The sequence below is a fragment of the Pleurodeles waltl genome, chromosome 2_1 (genome assembly GCF_031143425.1).
Source record: "Pleurodeles waltl isolate 20211129_DDA chromosome 2_1, aPleWal1.hap1.20221129, whole genome shotgun sequence".
Lineage (NCBI taxonomy): Eukaryota > Metazoa > Chordata > Amphibia > Caudata > Salamandridae > Pleurodeles > Pleurodeles waltl.
In genome coordinates this window covers 70,564,347-70,580,373 of record NC_090438.1, presented here as the reverse complement: position 1 = coordinate 70,580,373, position 16,027 = coordinate 70,564,347, and the positions used below count along the sequence as shown (strand labels likewise).

At 38.5% G+C, this 16,027-nt stretch overlaps 1 long non-coding RNA gene across 3 annotated transcripts in view; it reads left to right on the top strand.

The window, feature by feature from the left end:
• Positions 1–13,519, top strand: part of LOC138261339 (uncharacterized) — a 238,584-nt gene extending 225,065 nt beyond the window's left edge. For 2 of the 3 annotated variants that reach the window (XR_011199083.1, XR_011199081.1), the window contains one exon: positions 13,242–13,519. This is a non-coding gene — a long non-coding RNA (uncharacterized lncRNA). Of the gene's footprint in view, positions 1–6,597; positions 6,748–13,241 lie in introns of all 3 variants that reach the window. The other variant, XR_011199082.1, reaches the window with a different exon arrangement.
• The last annotated feature ends 2,508 nt before the right edge of the window (positions 13,520–16,027 follow it).

The following is a 16,027-nucleotide window of genomic DNA, read 5'->3' as shown; positions in this document are numbered from 1 at the left end:
ATGTGAAATGCGCCCAGCGCAAAAGCATTACTGAAGATTGCGCACAAGCATCTACGGCCCCTTCTGTAATATAAAAGTGTCTTTGAGGCTTAAAGAGTGGGTACAAGTGGCCACTGTGTTCTTGAGTTACTTCTGTAATCTGTTCCCTTGTATGATTGTTGTTATTCTTATTATTCTTGTTATAATTATTATTATTACCATCATTGAAAATGCATGGTTACCTAAAAAAAGGATTCCCAGCTACAGCTTCGTCACTGAACCAGAGTCTATTTATTCACTGTTACAAAAGAGGGGGAATCAACCAGGTTTTCAGCTGCTTTTGAAAAGCTGTGAGCGAGTTACAGGCTCTCAGTGAGTGTGAAAGGTTGTTCCAGAGTTTAGGACCTAGATAAGCAAATGCCCGGCCACCTTGGCGAGATTTCTTAACTCCTAGAACCACTGCCAGGTCCTGATGACTGGAGTGGAGCACATGTTTTGGGGTGTATCTAGAAACCAAAGTTCTCGGGTTACATGGGCCCAGTGCATATACCATAAGGCCTGAAATTGAACACGCCTTTCAGTGGGCAGCCAGTGCAGCGTATGTAACAGTTACCTGAGGAGAAGAACTTTGGTGGGTGAAGCAATAGATCGGCTGCCACATTTTGTACAGTCTGGAGCCGTTTGAACAGAGATTTTGGAGCACCCAGATACAGAACATTGCCATAGTCCAGTCTGGAGATCACCAAAGCCTGGATCATTGATCTTTGTGTGGAGGCCAAGAAACATGCCTTTTAGTAATTTAAATCCTGGCAGGGTTAAGTCAGCCTTTCCTCTTTCACAAGTTAACAGACATTAACCTGAGTAATAGTCATGCCTTCCACTTTCAGTTTTAGAAACAACAAAAGTGCAATATTTAATGTTATATAAAAACAATTTTGTTATAATACCAAAGGCTTATGATATGTTCCCTTAACTTCTTACTTATATTAGTCACAGAACGCAAAAACTACACTTCTCAGCCAACCCTGGGTTACAAACTATCATCAATCAATCAAGAGCTTAGTTTATACAAAGCAGTCACCAGGAAGTCCAGGCCTCTTATCTTGCTGGTCGGTAATGGGTTAAATACTCCACAACATTCATTTCTGTATTCTATTGTTAGAAATTTGTTTGCAATTAGTTTGTTATTGCATAGCTGATAGTGTGTTGGACACAATTGGGCTGTGGTTTATATGGTTGTTCTCATGTTCTTTGTTTCTGGTTATCTAGACAGTTTTTGGGGCATTGTTTTCCTTTCCTGCTGCATGGACCCCCTCTACAACAACAAATTTTCATGCACTGGCATTCTGTTTAATTACCCTACACTGAACAGCATGAATTGCCATTGTAGAATTGATTTAGCACTGAAGCAATTCACTAACTGTAGGTCCTATGAGATTCTCATGTGGCCTAATAGTGAAAGTTTAACACTGGTAGTCTGAAGATTGGTTGTTCAAGTTCTCTCCCACATATATTTACGACTTGCACTTGGGATGCCTGTTCATGTCTTTCTGAGGAAGCATTAGCGAAAATATTTGAAGGGAGAAAGGTTGGTGGTATTGTGGACATAGGAGCAACATTGTTTGGTGCATGACTATAACAGTGAAAATAAAAATGACAGCTTGTATAATTGTAGCCCTTCTGATTTCTAAAGCTTTGGTTTCAAAATATATATGTGTGTGAATACTGTTCTAATTGACTTATATGTACATTTGAGAGTATGCTATTAACAGATATCAAGGGCTTGGTATATTTGATATGACTCTGAGTTCAGAAAGGAGAAATTGATAAAACATAACCTCTATTCTTCCTTCACTATTTCTGTTATAAAGTTTTCGGCTCCAGATATTGGCTCCTAAGTATGTGCAGTTACTGAAAACCTGACCCTCAGTTGCTAGCAATAGCATGCTGTGTACATCACATTCTGAAGAAGGGCACACCCTTGGAGAGTCAGGCTCTGTAGTCAGAGAAATTCTGACTTCAACCAAAAGTGCTAAATGTTATTTTAAGCTAAATATGTACATCCTCATGAGGTCCAGAAATGTCTATGCAATGGTTTATCCCTGTCGGTATTGTGATTAGCAGTTTTCATTCACTCAAAGGTAATGACTGACACTCAGTCAATCTTTTGACCCTCAGTTCTTGAAAATTCAAGACGCAGAAAAGAAATAACCTAATATTGTTTTGGAAAATGCATAAAAGGATGCTAATGATTATTAAGATTACTAATTCAGACAATTATCATTAGGATGATTCAAGTTCTTTTGATAGTGTCATGAGCAGTTTGTTCCTGCTCAAAGATAATGACACTTAGTCAATCCATAGACCCTGACGTATGGAGAATGCAAGACAAAGAAATTATCCTATATTATTCTGGAAAATGCACAAAAGTAGTATTCTGATATTTATAATGCTGCTAGTTTGGACAATGATAATGGAATGATTCCAATTTTTACTAGTTAGGTCCTGATCCATCAATAAGACAAGCTGTTCAATCAATCAATCAATCAATCACAATATTTATAGAGCGCACTACGTACCCGTTAGGGTTTCAAGGCGCTGAGGGGGGGGGGAAACTGCTGCTACTGGTCGAAGAGCCAGGTCTTGAGGAGTCTCCTGAAGGTGAGAAGGTCCTGGGTCTGTCCCAGGGGGTTCGGGAGGGTGTTCCAGGTCTTGGCGGCGAGGTAGGAGAAGGATCTGCCGCCAGAGGTCTTGCGTTGGAAGCGGGGAACAATGGCGAGGGCGAGGATAGCGGAGCGGAGTTGGCGGGAGGGGGCGTAGAAGTTGAGTCTGTTATTCAGGTAGGCTGGTCCAGCGTTGTAGAGTGCCTTGTGAGCGTGGGTGAGGAGCTTGAAGGTGATCCTCTTGTCCACGGGGAGCCAGTGGAGGTCTTTCAGGTGGTGGGAGATGTGGCATCGGCGGGGTACGTCGAGGACCAGTCGGGCGGAGGTGTTTTGGATGCGTTGGAGTCGTCGTATGTCTTTCGCTGGGATGCCTGTGTATAGAGCGTTACCGTAGTCTAGTCTACTGCTGACGAGGGCCTGGGTCACCGTTTTTCTGGTTTCCGTTGGGATCCATTTGTAGATTCTACGGAGCATGCGGAGGGTGTTGTAGCAGGAGGAGGAAACTGCGTTGACCTGCTTGGACATGGTGAGGGCGGAGTCGAGGACGAAACCCAGGTTGCGTGTGTGGTTGGCTGGCGTTGGAGGGGGTCCCAGCGCGGTGGGTCACCAGGAGTCGTCCCAGGCCGAGGGGGTGCGTCCGATGATGAGGACCTCCGTCTTGTCGGAGTTCAACTTCAGGCAGCTATTTCTCATCCATTCGGCGATGGACTTCAATTCCTCGTGGAGGTTGGCTTTGGCGGTGTGTGGGTCTTTGGTGAGGGAGAGGATGAGCTGGGTGTCGTCGGCATAGGAGAGAATGTTGAGGTTGTGCTGACGGGCCAGTTGTGCAAGGGGGGCCATGTAGACGTTGAACAGCGTCAGGCTTAGAGAGGAGCATTGGGGTACGCCGCAGATGATGTTGGTAGCATCGGAGCGGAAGGGTGGAAGTCGGACTCTCTGGGTTCTGCCGGAGAGAAAGGAGGAGATCCAGTGGAGGGCTTTTTCTTGTATTCCGGCTTCGTGGAGGCGTGTTAGTAGGGTGCGGTGGCAAACCGTGTCGAAGGCTGCGGAAAGATCCAGGAGGATGAGGGCTGAAGTTTCGCCGTTGTCCATTTGCTGTCTGATGTCATCTGTGGCGGCGAGGAGAGCAGTCTCGGTGCTGTGGTTGCGTCTGAAACCGGACTGGGAGGGGTCCAGGATGGAGTTGTCCTCGAGGTGGTGGGTGAGCTGAGCGTTGACAATCTTCTCGATGACCTTCGCCGGGAAGGGGAGGAGGGAGATCGGGCGGAAGTTTTTGAGGTCGTTGGGGTCTGCCTTGGGTTTCTTGAGGAGGGTGTGGATTTTGGCGTGCTTCCAGCTGTCCGGGAAGGTCGCGGTTTCAAAGGATAAGTTGATGACCTTTCGAAGTTGGGGTGCGATGGTAGAGTCGGCTTTGTTGTAGACGTGGTGGGGGCATGGGACTGAAGGGGATCCTGAGTGGATGGAGTTCATGAAGTTCAGTATAATTCTGACTTCAACCAAAAGTGATAAATGTTATTTTAAGCTAAATATGTACATCCTCATGAGGTCCAGAAATGTCTACGCGATGGTTTATCCCTGTCGGTATTGTGATTAGCAGTTTTCATTCACTCAAAGGTAATGACTGACACTCAGTCAATCTTTTGACCCTCAGTTCTTGAAAATCCAAGACGCAGAAAAGAAATAACCTAATATTGTTTTGGAAAATGCATAAAAGGAAGCTAATGATTATTAAGATTACTAATTCAGAGAATTATAATTAGGATGATTCAAGTTCTTTTGATAGTGTCATGAGCAATTTGTTCCTGCCCAAAGATAATAACACTTAGTCAATCCATAGACCCTGACGTATGGAGAATGCAAGACAAAGAAATTATCCTATATTATTTTGGAGAATGCACAAAAGTAGTATTCGATATTTATAATGCTGCTAGTTCGGACAATGATAATGGAATGATTCCTATTTTTACTAGTTAGGTCCTGATCCATCAAAAAGACAAGCTGTTCACTGCCCCTGTCCTTAAAGTCAGGCTCATCCCAGAACTATTTCCAGTCGTTCTTGATTTCAGTGTTAACTCAATGTTTGATGTATTTCTTATTCAGCACCACAATCCTACAGCTGCCCCATCACCAAAAGTTGGAGTGTCACTTGTGGCCAAAACATTAAGCTGTAAAACTCTCAATCTGATGGTTAAGGGTATACATACTGGTGCATCCATGGTTGTGTCTATTTCACAGGGTTTCAAGGTCCAATCACACAAGTGAAAGGTGATTTGTTTCTGGTATCCAAAGAATGGCATTGGGATCACCTGGATCTCCTGTTAAGAAATGCATGCATTGGGGGGAGTGGCTTGGCGCCGTAGAAGATGGCCGCCTTCACCGGAGCTCCGTGATCGCGACGGAGACACAGGGATCCAGTTAGCTTCCTTTGGAAGATTTTAATGCTGCTGAAGAGAGGAAAAGTTAGGGGAATATGCCTGGACAGCATAGTTCCCCTTGAAATGCAGTAAAAGGTATTTTGTGCACCTTTTATCACTAACTTACATTTCTCTGAGGAAACTATTGCAACCACCATTTTGTTTTTTCACCTTTCACCTCATGACTCAGTTTTTGCTCTATTTATGGAGCTCTGAGTGTTTCTTTTTGTACTTTTTTGGTTTATGGATGTATATTTAGGCTCGTTATTCACCGTATTTTCCTTTTTGGATGATTTGGTCCAGCTTAAGGAGAATTGTGGGCTGTTCTCCTTTTTGAGATGAACCTCCCTTCATAAAATACATGCTTTAATATATCTTGGGCAGAATTATTAATTTTTGCTTATGGGCAGATCTATGAACCTTCAATTGACTACCAACAAAGTACAGAGCAACAAAGGTTCTGAAAATATTTCTATGTCAAACTCATTTGCTCCTTTATCAAATATGGAGAACGCCGGGTCTACTACTCTTGATGCTACACTCTCAACACCTATTTCTCCTCCTACAGCTATTAATAAAGTATTGTACAAGCTTCCTGTAACGGTTCCGCCGTCCTCGAATAAGAGAGCTAAAAAGGATCCTCCATCTCCTCTTAAAGTTGTTGATATAATTTCTATGGAGTTACTCCTTGAAGAAATAAGAGCGCTTAAACCCTATATGGAGGATACAAACAAACAATTACAATTATTAGACGACAAATGGTCTCTAGTGGAAAACAGAGTTTCTTGTGTGGAATGAAGAGTGGAAGTGCTTGAGGATTCAGTGGCGGTTATTCAATCTCTGAAGTCTGAAGTTACTATGTTAAAAAAACATGCAGAGGATATAGAAAATCGAAATCGTAGGAATAATCTATGTATCTATGGTTTACCTGAAGAAACTGAGGGCTTGGATTCTCTATCTTTCTTTCAAACATTTCTGCCCAAGATTCTGGATCTCCCTACTTCGCCTGTCTTGAATATACAAAGAGCGCACAGACTTGGTCATCCCTCACATTTGGCTTCGACGTCAAAGAAACCAAGAGGAATATTACTTTATTTTCTGGAGTATGTAGACCTGCTAAAGGTTCTCAGAGCAGCAAAAGCTAAAGGTCGGATCACGTGGTCAGGTTCTATTCTTTTTTTCACTCAAGACTATACTAAGTCAACAGCGGACAAACAAAATAAATTTCTGGATATGAGTCCAGCATCGAAGTTACTTAATGCTCGTATGGTCTCTTTCATCCATGTTTGTTCAAGGTGACCTACAATAATAAGACCACAACATACGAAGACCCAGTTTTACTTCAGCGTTTTATTGAGTCTTGTAGGAGCGACACAATGGACACTTCCAAAATATCAGAGACTTGAATATTGTATTATTTTGTTTCTCTGTTTTACAATTATCCTCTTGTTTAATGGATATGCCCATTTTTGGTTTTTGAAATCTTAAATTGTTTCAATCGTCCACGGTTTTCATTTTTTAATATGTTTCTCTCTTTTTAGAGTTTCATGAATTTACATTCCCGTCTTTTGTGGTAGCAACCTTTGTGACCGGGTCCCTCTTCCCTTCGTGTCTGCTGTCGTGGAGTGAAGGTTACATTGTCTTCCTTTGTGGTTTCACCACCCTCACTTTGTTTTTTTTTTGTCTTATAGGTATGTTTTTATTACTCGTTGCGTGTTTTTTCTGTAGTTTTCATGTTTTCTTCTTTATTTTGTTCTCTTTGTTCTCTTTTACTTTACCTCTTTTGCTCTTAAGTTTTCCTACTTTTCTGATCATCTTTCTATTTTCTCATGCTCATAGTTATATTGTTCTTTTTCTGGATAACAAATGTTTTCCTTTGGTTCAATTTCTCCATATTGATAAGTGGTTTATATGCATTAATGTCATATTCATATTACATTTTATATATATTAAATGACAATTAGATTTATTTCATGGAATGTTAAAGGTTTGGGATCCCCAATAAAACATCAGAGAGTTTTGACACATATCTTAAAATTGAAAGCTGGTATTGCTCTGTTGCAAGAGACTCACCTAACAGATGATGAGGTAGCTAAACTTAAAAGACAATGGGTAGGATATGTTTTTGCATCTCCGGGTACCGGGAAAAAGAAATGGGGTTACTATACTGTCATAAGGCTTTGATCATTACTGATATTTCTCAAGATTCTGATGAGCAGGGTAGATGGGTTATAGTTTCAATGAATATTAATAAAGTACATCTCACCATCTTTCATGTTATGTGCCAACCCAACCTGATAAGTCCTTTTGGAATGAGATATTAGCTAAGTTAATGATTCTTTCAGATGAATATTAGATTTTTGGAGGTGATTGTAACATGGTTATGGACCCTTTTCTTGACCGCAAATCCACTTTTCGATTTGTTCCATCCACCATCTTTTCACAGTTTACCTCCATGATTCAACAAAGAGCATTAACGGATGCTTGGAGATTGTGTAATCCCACACTACGGGAATTTTCCTTTTTTTCCCCAGTACATTTTTCCCAATCAAGGATTGATTATCTGTTTGTCTCACAACCTCTTGTACAACATGTTTTGAGTTCGGAGATTGGTTCCACATTAATCTCAGATCATGCTCCTGTAAGCATGTACCTTGATCTTATCGCACACAACCCGCCAAGTAGCAGATGGAGATTTAACAATTCACTACTTCTCGATAATAATTTTACTCAACTGTTTGAGAAATTTGTCACACAGTTTTTTGTAGGTAATGATACCCCTCAGATCAGTTCAAATTATCTGGGATACATTCAAAGAGGCCTCTAGGGATTTTATTATATCCTATGTTGCCAACAAAAAGAAAATGGCTAAAAAATTATTGCTTAATTTAATGAATTGCATCAAACAATTAGAGAATCTTTATTACTCCTCCAAATCTACAAGTTGTCTTAATGACTTACTTCAAGCTAAATTCACTTTCAATAAAAATTCGACTGATATTGCTAATTCTTATCTTCTGAAGTCTAGCGTATTATGGGGGCCAAAATAAATCAGGAAAACTTTTAGCAAATTATCTTAAAATCAAAAAAGATAGAACAAAGATAGAATCTTTTTATAACTCCGCCAATCTTTTATTACATAAGAATGAGGAAATTTTGGATTAATTTGTTCATTTCTACACAAAATTGTATACCCCTGATTCTGTGGCAGTTCAGGATCTTATTGATCAATACTTGCTTACCATTAACCCACCTGTACTTTACACTTCAGATTTTTCTGAGCTTGATAATGATATTTCTATTGATGACATTCTTAGTGCACTAAAACTTATTAAAAAAGGTAAAGCCCCAGGTCCTGATGGCTTTACTATTGAATTCTATTTAAGGTTTTCTAAATTATTGGTTCCAAGATTGTTTGAGCTTTTTACCCATTTTGTTGAAGTGAAATCCTCTGGAGGGCTTTCCAGGAAGCATTAATAGTTCTTGTACCAAAAGATAATAAAGATCCAAAGCTTTGTAAGAATTATAGACATATATCTCTAGTAAATTTGGACTATAATGTTTTTGCTAAAATTATTGCTACGCGTTTGGAATTGCTCCTACCCAAATTAATTGGTACAGAGCAGTCTGGTTTTATTAAAGGACGCCTAATATCGGACAGCACCCGCCTATTTTTTAATATCTTAAGTAAGTCCGTGGCATATAAAGTCTCTCTAGCTGCAATAGCTCTAGATGCTGAAAAAGCTTTTGATCGGGTTAATTGGTCTTTTATTTTTACAACACTTTCCTGGTTTGGCTTTGGAGCCAAATTCATAAATTAAATTTTGTTATTATATTCCTCTCCTAAAGCATCTATTTTTCTAAATGGTCCTATTTCTCCCTCGTTCTCACTCCATAGAGGAGTTCGTCAGGGTTGTCCATTGTCACCGCTTTTGTTTGTTCTTGCCTTGGAACCTTTTTTATTGAAACTTAGAACTAATCCAAATGTGCATGGTTTCCATTATGGGGAAAGACAGATAAAATTTTCAGCTTATGCAGATGACATCTTACTTTTTATATCAAATCCGAAATCTTCAGTTCCTTCTTTTCTGTCCGAAGTACAGCTTTTTGCTTCTATTTCAGGATACAAGTTAAACGAAGACAAATGTGAAATACTCCCGCTAAATAAATTTTGTTTTCCTGAAGATTTTCAATCCTTAAATTTTCATTGGAATAATGATAACATTTAATATCTAGGTCTGTGGTTTAAACCCTCTTTTAAAGATACAATTTCTTGTAATTTTTTGCAATTATTTTCTGATCTTGACTCTTCGTTTCTAAACGGAACCCTCTATTTTTATCCTGGTGGGGTAGATTGGATTCTCTTAAAATGATGCTACTCCCTGTTATTCTTCTTTATTTGTCAAACATTCCAATTACTATTCCAAATCTTTATTTTAAGAAATTGAATTCCCTTTTAATGAAATTCGTATGGAATAATAAGAAATCCAGAATGTCTCTTCAAAAGGTAATGAACCCTAAATGCAATGGAAGGGTTAATTTTCCGAATCTCTGCTCTTATCATATGGCTTTTTCTCTTCAGCAAGCTTCTTGTTTATTGAAGGATGATGATTCTATTTTTTTACTCTTATGGTTTGACGTTGAAAAGCCTTTCGTTGCTCCCTTTACATTTCCAGAGATATTGGCTCTGTCAAATAAACCATCTTCTATCTCTTTTCCAATTTTGAATAACTCTTGTTGAATTTATAGCCTGTTTTTGCTTCGCACAATGATGATGAAGCGAAGTTTCTAAATTCGTCAATTTGGTACAATAAGCTCCTTAAGTTGAGTAATAGAACCATCTATTGGAAATTGTGGCATTTGAAGGGGCTACGATGGGTATATCAATTATTTGAAAATGATTCCCCGCTTTTTTTTGTACAGGCACAATCTCTTTTTTCACTTCCATCCTCGTTTCATAAAAAATATGATGCTCTAATACACGTTATAAATACTTTATATCAATCTTTTCCAGTTCAGCAAACACCTTCAATCCGTCCTCATCCAATTAAGAATTTGTTATTAAAATCCGCATCAGCTTCTTGTCTTTATCAAACTCTTACAGCTCTTCCTGAAGATAGACCTAAGTCTGTAATAGAAATACAGTGGGAAACGGATCTGGATATTTTACTTTCACCTTCTTTGTGGAATACAGTGTGGATTAAAATACGGAAGACTTCTAGAGCAGCTAACACAATTCAAACTTTGTTCTTTATATATAATAGGTTATTAATTACACCTTCTTTTTTTACATAAAATAAATTCTACCCTCCCGTCCTCCTGTTGGTCCTGTAAAAAGCCGATCTCCGGACTTAAACACATGCTCTTTGAATGTTCCTATACATTTAAATTTTGGGTTAAAGTATGGAGTAAAATTAATACTATTTTTAAAACTCAAATTCCCATGAGTTTTGCCAACATATTTCTAGGTAGCCTTGCAGCTGACTGGTCTTGTTTTCCCAAAACTTCTATTATATTGTTGGATTTATTACTGGCTGTTGCTTTTCAGCAAATTACAAAATATTGGAAGGATTCATCTCAATTATCCTTTCAAGCTTGGTGGTACGGTGTATGCTACAATCATAGGCTGGGTAGAGCTTATGTCTCCCCCGTATCCCTTGCTATTAAGAGAGACATGCTATGGTTACCTATCACAAATTACTTAAACTCTTTGGCTTATTCTGCATGTTATCATTTTCCTAGAAACGAGGAGGTCTCTAAACCAACATGAATTGTTGTTTTTATTTTTCTCCCTATCTTAATGTACATACTTATATTTAACTATCTCTTATAATATTTTTATTCTATGCATATATACTTTGGTTTTAGCGTATTAATATATTTAAAGTATTTCTTTTGATACGTGTTTTCTCAGGAATTTAACTGCTGTTGTATTAATATCATTTCTATTATCAAGTGTATTTATATATATTTTGTTTTTGTTTGTTTTTCTCTTGTATACTTTATGATTTTTCAATAAACTTTCTTCTTAAAACTTAAAAAAGAAATGCATGCATTGCCCAACTTAGTAACCATTGCGCTACATTATGCCTGCACCAGGCATAATGTATGCAAAAGGGGCGTTCCCCCATTAGGGGGGCTGAAAAAATGTTGCAAAGAAACCTAAGAGAATTCTTTGTGTCCTTTTTTTCGGCACTTTTAACGCCTGCTCAGAGCAGACGTTAAAAGGAGGCTCCCATCGGTTACAATGGGGCTCTGAGTGCTTTGCAGGATGAGCGTCTGAATTTTTTATGCTTTTTTATGCTAATCCTGCAAAGCGCAGAACTAGCATCAAAAATTCTGTTGCGATGTCCCTAACTACTGCCATGGTGCGCAGTATATTAAATATGGTGCACACATGGTGGTGTTAGGGGGTGCTAAGGGGCGTAAGAAAACTGGGGCTGCACTAGGTGCAGCACCACTTTTCATAAATATGCCCCTTTGTGTTTTGCTGATAACGTTAATGTGGCTAGTTCACTGGGAAGTCATGGTCTTGTTGCTTAAGACTGATTATAAATTGTGTAAACGTGCAAGCTCAGAGACTGGTTCATCAGCTCAAGGGTTTATAGTGACCATTTCACAATGAAATTGGGGACACAGGTCAAGTCTTTTCTTACTACAGAAAGTACTGCATTCTCTTAAAAGGGTGCTAGGGAAATATTCTTTTAATAAAACTAGGTCTAGGAACCGTTGCACTAACGACTGACTGTTGAGTACCCTGCTACAACAGTACCCCTATAGTGGTCAGTTTCAGCAATACCACAGACCCTCCATCATACCCAAAGGAGAATGGGGCAGCATTTCCCCTACAACAAAGGACACAGGAGAGACATTGCTCAGGGTCTGCATCCCCTCTATTAAATGGTTTAAAAATGTGTTTCTTCAAATTTAGCAAGCAATTTCAGAGAATCTCTAGGTTTCTCCAACTGTAGAGGGTTTTTAGATAGTTTTCTTTGATTTGTTTCAATGTTTTCTCTCAGGCCCGTTCATTTATGTGTAGAAGAATCAGGGCTGATATACAGCATAGGAAGGCGTCTTTCCAAGGGAGCCTCAGAAGAGTGTTCACACCATTGTAAGGGTCTTAGTGACCAAAAAAGGAACAGAAAGGAGCAAAAGAGAGTCATCACTTCAAAATGGAGGTCATTGATCATCTCATGGCTGTTCCTTTCGCAGGGGAATGGATGGTGAAGTTAGACAGAACTCTTATCTCTCTATTCCAGTTTGTCTGGAACACAGGGGGTTCTATTAATTTCATTGGCACACCAAGGTTTACCAATTTATGTCTCACCCATTTGATTTTGACTTCTGTTCCATGTTTCACCAAGTTTCTCTGAAGAATCCAAAGGGGAAATTTTACAACTTCGTGAGTTCAAGATAACCCCATGAAAAGTAAATACAGATGATGTTACACTCTCACATCTCTCTGGCAATTGCCCAGAATGATAGAGCTTTTGCATTGTCTAAGCCATAGTTTGATGTCTTCTTCATTACTATGCACGCTATTATCTCAAGATCAGACAATTATGGAAGTGTTTTTTTCTAGAGACAAAGTCCCCTTAGACAATGATACTTGAGAAAATATGACATGGTGGCAAGACCATTTACTTGCTTGGAATGGTCTTATCATTTTTGCTGGATCCCCAGGTCCACAAATGGCAGCCTGTAGAAATGAGGTTCTTGATGTATTCAGTATTCAATGAGGGGGACAGGAACTGTCAATGACAATCAATTGTTTAGAGATTTTACAGGCTCCTTTGCCATTCAGTTTCACAAAGGACAAAGAACATTTCACTGTATGTTTGTAGACGGACAACATTTCTGCATTCCAATACATAAATCAAGTGGTGGGGGCCAAGAGTAACTTCCTTTAGAGTTAGTAAAGGCAGTTTCGGAGTTCTAGCCCCATAAAAAATCAGTATGGGTAAAATGTCCTCCTGCTATTCATATATTGGCGGGTTGACACTCCAGGTACCTCCATGACAGGTGAATGCATCCAATAGTTATCCAAACTCTGAACAATCACAGTGGTCCACTGCCTGTCGATCTTTGTCTCATGTTCAAACACACAATTGCCCCACTTTTATATGAACATGTTCTTTCAGAGTTGATCACATTTACCTTTTTCCTCTTTTGTCATGATTTTCAGGTTCCTGTCCCAGGCCTTGGTGGCTCTAAATTCCAGAGTGTGGATGGTTCATGCCAAGTTCTGGTCTCTCCTCAAAATTGCATGAATATTCCTGTGTGCTTTCATTTCTTCCTCGCCTCCTCTAAGATCCCCACAGCAAGAGTAATAATCTGATTTTAACCCTTAATCTACAGTTGATGGTTGGCCACTGACAGGCCTTTTACCTTCAGCTACAATGATGTATACTTATTTTCCTTCTCATCTTAAGTTGTGTGGTGTTTGGCCTTAAATAAATTGAATATAAAAACTTGTGATTTAAGATTGTTCTCTCATTTGTTAATCTGTTTGTACTTTAGAAAGATGGACTAATTCTATTTCTTTGGTTGAAAAACATAAATAGAGTTTAAGGCTCAGGGAGACCTGCTCTCCAGAATATTTTTGGCTGAAACAAGGGTAGAGAAATTCTTGGAAATGCTGATTGGTTCATGGTGTCAGCATTTAGGACGTCTGATTGCAAACTGGTGGCTCATGCCTATTTGATAGTAGAGAACGAGCTTTAAACACGTATAACACAAGCCTCCGGTTTTCTAATAAAATGCAAATTGTGCTAGCTAAAATAGTGAAAGTCTTGATTTTGTTAAAGATACTGAAGCAAATATTATCCCTCCACTCTCTACATCTCGTCCGATGTTTTGTTTTGCTCCCATTAAGTTTTCTATGCTACAAATGTGCTTGATTCTCCGCTTCAGATTCAATTGCCACACCTCCTGGGTCTTCCTACTGCTTTATCCCAACAGGACACGAAGCATCAACGTCCAGGCTTCTAGATATTCCTTCTGGAAATTCAAAAAAAGTTGTTCTATTATTTTTGTTGGGTTTCTGCTGATGATATTTAATTTCATGCATGAAGTTTAATTTGTATTTATATAAAAAAAAGAGGCTTTTACTTCCTACTGGCTGCTATATACAGACTAAGCTAATGACTGATTGGCTGTTTCACTTCCTCAAAATCTGTACTTTGTGACCCAACGTTTGCTGGGAAGTGTAGAGTATTTGTGATTTGTAGCTGATGTAATACAACTAGCAAGTTCAGTGAGCATAATATTCACCTCTGTGTCTTTAATAAAATCAGGACTTACACTATTCTAGCTGGCAAAATCTGTATCAATCATGCTCCCCTTGACATATATCTAACAACATCTATGAACATAAAATCATACACAAAATAAAAACTGTTATTACATTATTATCTAGGTCCCTGTGTATAGTGAACATTACATCCAGTCAGATGTTGATTGTAAACTATGATCAAGGTTGACAACGTTTATACAATCACTGTTTACAATCAAGATCTAATTGGATGTAATATGCACTATAAATTTGATTGAATATAATCTGCAATTTACACCAACAATGTCTCAGATAATATTGTAATAACAGGATCATTTTTTATTTTGCTTATGATTTTATGTTTTGTGATTTTTATAAAAGAGAAGAGAGATAAATGGGTGGTTCAATATTTTTAATAAATGTGTGCTACTGTGATCTGTGCAACATGTTTATTTGTTTCCTCGCAATATTGTAATTTGACTGGAGGAGTAAGCAAATTAATGTCAAACCACAATGCAACAGAAGTGGTTAGATATATTGCAAAGGGAGCATATCAATTTAGAGATGAGTCTTTAACTCTGAACTTTATGTTGAAAGGTTGCTCTGTTGGTAGTGGTAGCTGATACTAAAAAGTATGTATACCTTCATAATAAAGGTTGAGAATAGTGCCCTCACTTTCTTTAGCTGAGACAGAAAATATGCATATTTCTTTTAACATTAAAGCCTAAGTATGCTGTTTTGAACAAGGTTGTATACAGTAACCTATACAGTAATTTCTGTGAACAAAATACACAGCAAATTAAGCATTCAAAATAATTCTGACATTTACATTTTGTATGTCTTTTTGCATATCTTTAATCCAACTGAACAACTGTTAAATTCAGGGTAAAATTATCAAAATGATACAGTGGGCAAAATCACAAAATAATAAAATAATACATGTGAGGGGAATTTCTGTCTCTTCCATTGCTTTTGTTTTAATCATTTTTTTCAGACCACTTTTTCACAAAATCACATAGAGCCTGAGTTGCAGAGGACAATTCCAGAGTCATATTAAAGTAAGTTAAGCTGTGTAAAGTTAACCATACTTACAAAAGCTCAAACCGACATAAGTTGATGAACTGAAAGTGCATAACTTATGGCTGAATAACATATGCACTCTAAAGTTTTCATTTAAGTGTTACTTGTGGAGTCCTCAGGAATTAGCAGGGAAGTGGTTAGGGAAATGTGTAGTGATTGTGTTGCAGTTAAGACCAGCAAGGAGCATAATGGTGCAAATGTATTGAGACAAGTAAGCGTAGACAAGCCTCCCTCGGAAACAAAGACTGAATGTGAGCTACAATTGACAACCTTTCATACCAAAACATTCTAATGACGAAAGGTTCCACATAAGGTTCTCCTTAATGACAAGTGTCAGTATATTATTGGGAGCAACATAGAACATACATGCTGCAGAGTACTACATTTTCTTTAAAAACAAAAGTATATATATATCTATAAATATTTTGAATGTCGGTCAGCGTTTAAGGCACATGAATTATCTGTACAAAAATGACATTACAGGCATCTATCCATATCTGAGGGGAATGTGTCTGTAACAAGAACTTCTTCAAACTCTAATCTTTAGCGACAAACGTTTCCCATCATTGCTTCTACTTACATCGGGAATAACTTGATGTCTGCCATAAGCTTTAGTA